The 7,020-nt window shown below is 41.3% G+C and overlaps 6 non-coding genes across 6 annotated transcripts; all 6 read left to right on the forward strand.

The window, feature by feature from the left end:
• The first annotated feature begins 11 nt into the window (after window positions 1-11).
• trnan-guu lies at window positions 12-85 on the forward strand. Its single transcript has one exon. It is a non-coding gene; the product is annotated as a tRNA-Asn (tRNA).
• Window positions 86-1,189: 1,104 nt separating this feature from the next.
• Window positions 1,190-1,263, forward strand: trnan-guu. The gene has a single exon. It is a non-coding gene; the product is annotated as a tRNA-Asn (tRNA).
• A 1,104-nt stretch (window positions 1,264-2,367) lies between these two features.
• Window positions 2,368-2,441, forward strand: trnan-guu. Its single transcript has one exon. It is a non-coding gene; the product is annotated as a tRNA-Asn (tRNA).
• A 1,102-nt stretch (window positions 2,442-3,543) lies between these two features.
• Window positions 3,544-3,617, forward strand: trnan-guu. The gene has a single exon. It is a non-coding gene; the product is annotated as a tRNA-Asn (tRNA).
• Window positions 3,618-4,721: 1,104 nt separating this feature from the next.
• On the forward strand, window positions 4,722-4,795 carry trnan-guu. The gene has a single exon. It is a non-coding gene; the product is annotated as a tRNA-Asn (tRNA).
• Window positions 4,796-5,899: 1,104 nt separating this feature from the next.
• On the forward strand, window positions 5,900-5,973 carry trnan-guu. Its single transcript has one exon. It is a non-coding gene; the product is annotated as a tRNA-Asn (tRNA).
• The last annotated feature ends 1,047 nt before the right edge of the window (window positions 5,974-7,020 follow it).

Below are 7,020 nucleotides of genomic sequence, written 5' to 3' on the forward strand. Positions count from 1 at the left end.
ATACACCACAAGTCTCTGTGGCGCAATTGGTTAGCGCGTTAGACTGTTAATCTAAAGGTTGGTGGTTTGAGCCCACCCAGGGACGACAGTGTGTTGTGCTCCATGATGTGGATGTGACATCCTGGACCTCTAATGAAATTCCCAGTTCTTTTGGCCTGCTGAGGGTCAATGCCAACACAAGCCTCTCAAGTGCAATCAAACAGTTAGCTTGTTTGACTGTCAATCTCAAGTTTGGAGCTTCGACACCACCCAGGGATGACATTTTTCAGATTGTAGAGATGTGAACTGACCCTTCCTGACTTGTTGTGAGCTTCCACGAGACTATGGCCTGCTGAGGGTCAGTATAACCACAAGTCTCTTTGGTGCAATTTGTTGGCGCGTTAGACTCTTAATTTAAAAATGGGTGATTTGAGCCCACCCAGGGATGCTGTCTTTCCATTTCTAGCGATATGGAAGACCTTCCTGGACTTACAGTAAGCTTGCTTTTGACCTGCTGTGTTTCCTGTTGTCACATGTGATTGGTGTGTTGTTGAACATGAAAGATGACAAGTTACTATACCTACTGGTAAAATGGCTGTCAATGGTCTCTGATCTTCTGTTACTCAATAGCTTGATCATTCTGTGTTCTCCAAGGAACATATCATTTATTCTTATTAATCTGGCTAGTATGACAATGTAAATGATGTCAATCTGGCATGAAAAACCTTAGCATTTATATTTATCTCGCGAGAAGGACAATGTTGGTTCAGTGTGTGTGTGTTTGTGTGTATATGTATGCCTATACGCCATGAAAGTGACTCGCTACTACATCATTCTTCCGGAGTCAGTCCCCTAATTATTTTGAATGGGCTTGGCGATTATATATTACATTTGTAAAAATGCAGTTGTTTAAAATATATATTTATCAGAATATATTTGTGATTGTGGCTGTATTTAATCATGCCAGATGCCTTTTAATATAATGTTGCACTGACGAACATTGCGCTACATTTTTGCCCTTTTAAGGCCATTCAAAAAGCAAACAAACATTAGATAACTACAGGGCTACTTCCTTGAAAATGTTGCTGCACTTTCGATGCAAGGTAACACAACCATTGGAACAATGTGTTGTTGTTTCGTAAACTCCATGTTCAGTTGGAAGAGAGCACGGACGGCCAGCGATCAAGCGTCAGGGTCATATACACCACAAGTCTCTGTGGCGCAATTGGTTAGCGCGTTAGACTGTTAATCTAAAGGTTGGTGGTTTGAGCCCACCCAGGGACGACAGTGTGTTGTGCTCCATGATGTGGATGTGACATCCTGGACCTCTAATGAAATTCCCAGTTCTTTTGGCCTGCTGAGGGTCAATGCCAACACAAGCCTCTCAAGTGCAATCAAACAGTTAGCTTGTTTGACTGTCAATCTCAAGTTTGGAGCTTCGACACCACCCAGGGATGACATTTTTCAGATTGTAGAGATGTGAACTGACCCTTCCTGACTTGTTGTGAGCTTCCACGAGACTATGGCCTGCTGAGGGTCAGTATAACCACAAGTCTCTTTGGTGCAATTTGTTGGCGCGTTAGACTCTTAATTTAAAAATGGGTGATTTGAGCCCACCCAGGGATGCGGTCCTTCAGTTTCTAGCGATATGGAAGACCTTTCTGGACTTACAGTAAGCTTGCTTTTGACCTGCTGTGTTTCCTGTTGTCACATGTGATTGGTGTGTTGTTGAACATGAAAGATGACAAGTTACTATACCTACTGGTAAAATGGCTGTCAATGGTCTCTGATCTTCTGTTACTCAATAGCTTGATCATTCTGTGTTCTCCAAGGAACATATCATTTATTCTTATTAATCTGGCTAGTATGACAATGTAAATGATGTCAATCTGGCATGAAAAACCTTAGCATTTATATTTATCTCGTGAGAAGGACAATGTTGGTTCAGTGTGTGTGTGTTTGTGTGTATATGTATGCCTATACGCCATGAAAGTGACTCGCTACTACATCATTCTTCCGGAGTCAGTCCCCTAATTATTTTGAATGGGCTTGGCGATTATATATTACATTTGTAAAAATGCAGTTGTTTAAAATATATATTTATCAGAATATATTTGTGATTGTGGCTGTATTTAATCATGCCAGATGCCTTTTAATATAATGTTGCACTGACGAACATTGCGCTACATTTTTGCCCTTTTAAGGCCATTCAAAAAGCAAACAAACATTAGATAACTACAGGGCTACTTCCTTGAAAATGTTGCTGCACTTTCGATGCAAGGTAACACAACCATTGGAACAATGTGTTGTTGTTTCGTAAACTCCATGTTCAGTTGGAAGAGAGCACGGACGGCCAGCGATCAAGCGTCAGGGTCATATACACCACAAGTCTCTGTGGCGCAATTGGTTAGCGCGTTAGACTGTTAATCTAAAGGTTGGTGGTTTGAGCCCACCCAGGGACGACAGTGTGTTGTGCTCCATGATGTGGATGTGACATCCTGGACCTCTAATGAAATTCCCAGTTCTTTTGGCCTGCTGAGGGTCAATGCCAACACAAGCCTCTCAAGTGCAATCAAACAGTTAGCTTGTTTGACTGTCAATCTCAAGTTTGGAGCTTCGACACCACCCAGGGATGACATTTTTCAGATTGTAGAGATGTGAACTGACCCTTCCTGACTTGTTGTGAGCTTCCACGAGACTATGGCCTGCTGAGGGTCAGTATAACCACAAGTCTCTTTGGTGCAATTTGTTGGCGCGTTAGACTCTTAATTTAAAAATGGGTGATTTGAGCCCACCCAGGGATGCTGTCTTTCCATTTCTAGCGATATGGAAGACCTTCCTGACTTACAGTAAGCTTGCTTTTGACCTGCTGTGTTTCCTGTTGTCACATGTGATTGGTGTGTTGTTGAACATGAAAGATGACAAGTTACTATACCTACTGGTAAAATGGCTGTCAATGGTCTCTGATCTTCTGTTACTCAATAGCTTGATCATTCTGTGTTCTCCAAGGAACATATCATTTATTCTTATTAATCTGGCTAGTATGACAATGTAAATGATGTCAATCTGGCATGAAAAACCTTAGCATTTATATTTATCTCGTGAGAAGGACAATGTTGGTTCAGTGTGTGTGTGTTTGTGTGTATATGTATGCCTATACGCCATGAAAGTGACTCGCTACTACATCATTCTTCGGAGTCAGTCCCCTAATTATTTTGAATGGGCTTGGCGATTATATATTACATTTGTAAAAATGCAGTTGTTTAAAATATATATTTATCAGAATATATTTGTGATTGTGGCTGTATTTAATCATGCCAGATGCCTTTTAATATAATGTTGCACTGACGAACATTGCGCTACATTTTTGCCCTTTTAAGGCCATTCAAAAAGCAAACAAACATTAGATAACTACAGGGCTACTTCCTTGAAAATGTTGCTGCACTTTCGATGCAAGGTAACACAACCATTGGAACAATGTGTTGTTGTTTCGTAAACTCCATGTTCAGTTGGAAGAGAGCACGGACGGCCAGCGATCAAGCGTCAGGGTCATATACACCACAAGTCTCTGTGGCGCAATTGGTTAGCGCGTTAGACTGTTAATCTAAAGGTTGGTGGTTTGAGCCCACCCAGGGACGACAGTGTGTTGTGCTCCATGATGTGGATGTGACATCCTGGACCTCTAATGAAATTCCCAGTTCTTTTGGCCTGCTGAGGGTCAATGCCAACACAAGCCTCTCAAGTGCAATCAAACAGTTAGCTTGTTTGACTGTCAATCTCAAGTTTGGAGCTTCGACACCACCCAGGGATGACATTTTTCAGATTGTAGAGATGTGAACTGACCCTTCCTGACTTGTTGTGAGCTTCCACGAGACTATGGCCTGCTGAGGGTCAGTATAACCACAAGTCTCTTTGGTGCAATTTGTTGGCGCGTTAGACTCTTAATTTAAAAATGGGTGATTTGAGCCCACCCAGGGATGCTGTCTTTCCATTTCTAGCGATATGGAAGACCTTCCTGGACTTACAGTAAGCTTGCTTTTGACCTGCTGTGTTTCCTGTTGTCACATGTGATTGGTGTGTTGTTGAACATGAAAGATGACAAGTTACTATACCTACTGGTAAAATGGCTGTCAATGGTCTCTGATCTTCTGTTACTCAATAGCTTGATCATTCTGTGTTCTCCAAGGAACATATCATTTATTCTTATTAATCTGGCTAGTATGACAATGTAAATGATGTCAATCTGGCATGAAAAACCTTAGCATTTATATTTATCTCGTGAGAAGGACAATGTTGGTTCAGTGTGTGTGTGTTTGTGTGTATATGTATGCCTATACGCCATGAAAGTGACTCGCTACTACATCATTCTTCTGGAGTCAGTCCCCTAATTATTTTGAATGGGCTTGGCGATTATATATTACATTTGTAAAAATGCAGTTGTTTAAAATATATATTTATCAGAATATATTTGTGATTGTGGCTGTATTTAATCATGCCAGATGCCTTTTAATATAATGTTGCACTGACGAACATTGCGCTACATTTTTGCCCTTTTAAGGCCATTCAAAAAGCAAACAAACATTAGATAACTACAGGGCTACTTCCTTGAAAATGTTGCTGCACTTTCGATGCAAGGTAACACAACCATTGGAACAATGTGTTGTTGTTTCGTAAACTCCATGTTCAGTTGGAAGAGAGCACGGACGGCCAGCGATCAAGCGTCAGGGTCATATACACCACAAGTCTCTGTGGCGCAATTGGTTAGCGCGTTAGACTGTTAATCTAAAGGTTGGTGGTTTGAGCCCACCCAGGGACGACAGTGTGTTGTGCTCCATGATGTGGATGTGACATCCTGGACCTCTAATGAAATTCCCAGTTCTTTTGGCCTGCTGAGGGTCAATGCCAACACAAGCCTCTCAAGTGCAATCAAACAGTTAGCTTGTTTGACTGTCAATCTCAAGTTTGGAGCTTCGACACCACCCAGGGATGACATTTTTCAGATTGTAGAGATGTGAACTGACCCTTCCTGACTTGTTGTGAGCTTCCACGAGACTATGGCCTGCTGAGGGTCAGTATAACCACAAGTCTCTTTGGTGCAATTTGTTGGCGCGTTAGACTCTTAATTTAAAAATGGGTGATTTGAGCCCACCCAGGGATGCTGTCTTTCCATTTCTAGCGATATGGAAGACCTTCCTGGACTTACAGTAAGCTTGCTTTTGACCTGCTGTGTTTCCTGTTGTCACATGTGATTGGTGTGTTGTTGAACATGAAAGATGACAAGTTACTATACCTACTGGTAAAATGGCTGTCAATGGTCTCTGATCTTCTGTTACTCAATAGCTTGATCATTCTGTGTTCTCCAAGGAACATATCATTTATTCTTATTAATCTGGCTAGTATGACAATGTAAATGATGTCAATCTGGCATGAAAAACCTTAGCATTTATATTTATCTCGCGAGAAGGACAATGTTGGTTCAGTGTGTGTGTGTTTGTGTGTATATGTATGCCTATACGCCATGAAAGTGACTCGCTACTACATCATTCTTCCGGAGTCAGTCCCCTAATTATTTTGAATGGGCTTGGCGATTATATATTACATTTGTAAAAATGCAGTTGTTTAAAATATATATTTATCAGAATATATTTGTGATTGTGGCTGTATTTAATCATGCCAGATGCCTTTTAATATAATGTTGCACTGACGAACATTGCGCTACATTTTTGCCCTTTTAAGGCCATTCAAAAAGCAAACAAACATTAGATAACTACAGGGCTACTTCCTTGAAAATGTTGCTGCACTTTCGATGCAAGGTAACACAACCATTGGAACAATGTGTTGTTGTTTCGTAAACTCCATGTTCAGTTGGAAGAGAGCACGGACGGCCAGCGATCAAGCGTCAGGGTCATATACACCACAAGTCTCTGTGGCGCAATTGGTTAGCGCGTTAGACTGTTAATCTAAAGGTTGGTGGTTTGAGCCCACCCAGGGACGACAGTGTGTTGTGCTCCATGATGTGGATGTGACATCCTGGACCTCTAATGAAATTCCCAGTTCTTTTGGCCTGCTGAGGGTCAATGCCAACACAAGCCTCTCAAGTGCAATCAAACAGTTAGCTTGTTTGACTGTCAATCTCAAGTTTGGAGCTTCGACACCACCCAGGGATGACATTTTTCAGATTGTAGAGATGTGAACTGACCCTTCCTGACTTGTTGTGAGCTTCCACGAGACTATGGCCTGCTGAGGGTCAGTATAACCACAAGTCTCTTTGGTGCAATTTGTTGGCACGTTAGACTCTTAATTTAAAAATGGTGATTTGAGCCCACCCAGGGATGCTGTCTTTCCGTTTCTAGCGATATGGAAGACCTTCCTGGACTTACAGTAAGCTTGCTTTTGACCTGCTGTGTTTCCTGTTGTCACATGTGATTGGTGTGTTGTTGAACATGAAAGATGACAAGTTACTATACCTACTGGTAAAATGGCTGTCAATGGTCTCTGATCTTCTGTTACTCAATAGCTTGATCATTCTGTGTTCTCCAAGGAACATATCATTTATTCTTATTAATCTGGCTAGTATGACAATGTAAATGATGTCAATCTGGCATGAAAAACCTTAGCATTTATATTTATCTCGTGAGAAGGACAATGTTGGTTCAGTGTGTGTGTGTTTGTGTGTATATGTATGCCTATACGCCATGAAAGTGACTCGCTACTACATCATTCTTCCGGAGTCAGTCCCCTAATTATTTTGAATGGGCTTGGCGATTATATATTACATTTGTAAAAATGCAGTTGTTTAAAATATTGATTGTGGCTGTATTTAATCATGCCAGATGCCTTTTAATATAATGTTGCACTGACGAACATTGCGCTACATTTTTGCCCTTTTAAGGCCATTCAAAAAGCAAACAAACATTAGATAACTACAGGGCTACTTCCTTGAAAATGTTGCTGCACTTTCGATGCAAGGTAACACAACCATTGGAACAATGTGTTGTTGTTTCGTAAACTCCATGTTCAGTTGGAAGAGAGCACGGACGG

The sequence above is a fragment of the Oncorhynchus tshawytscha genome, linkage group LG15, assembly GCF_018296145.1.
Source record: "Oncorhynchus tshawytscha isolate Ot180627B linkage group LG15, Otsh_v2.0, whole genome shotgun sequence".
Taxonomy (NCBI): domain Eukaryota; kingdom Metazoa; phylum Chordata; class Actinopteri; order Salmoniformes; family Salmonidae; genus Oncorhynchus; species Oncorhynchus tshawytscha.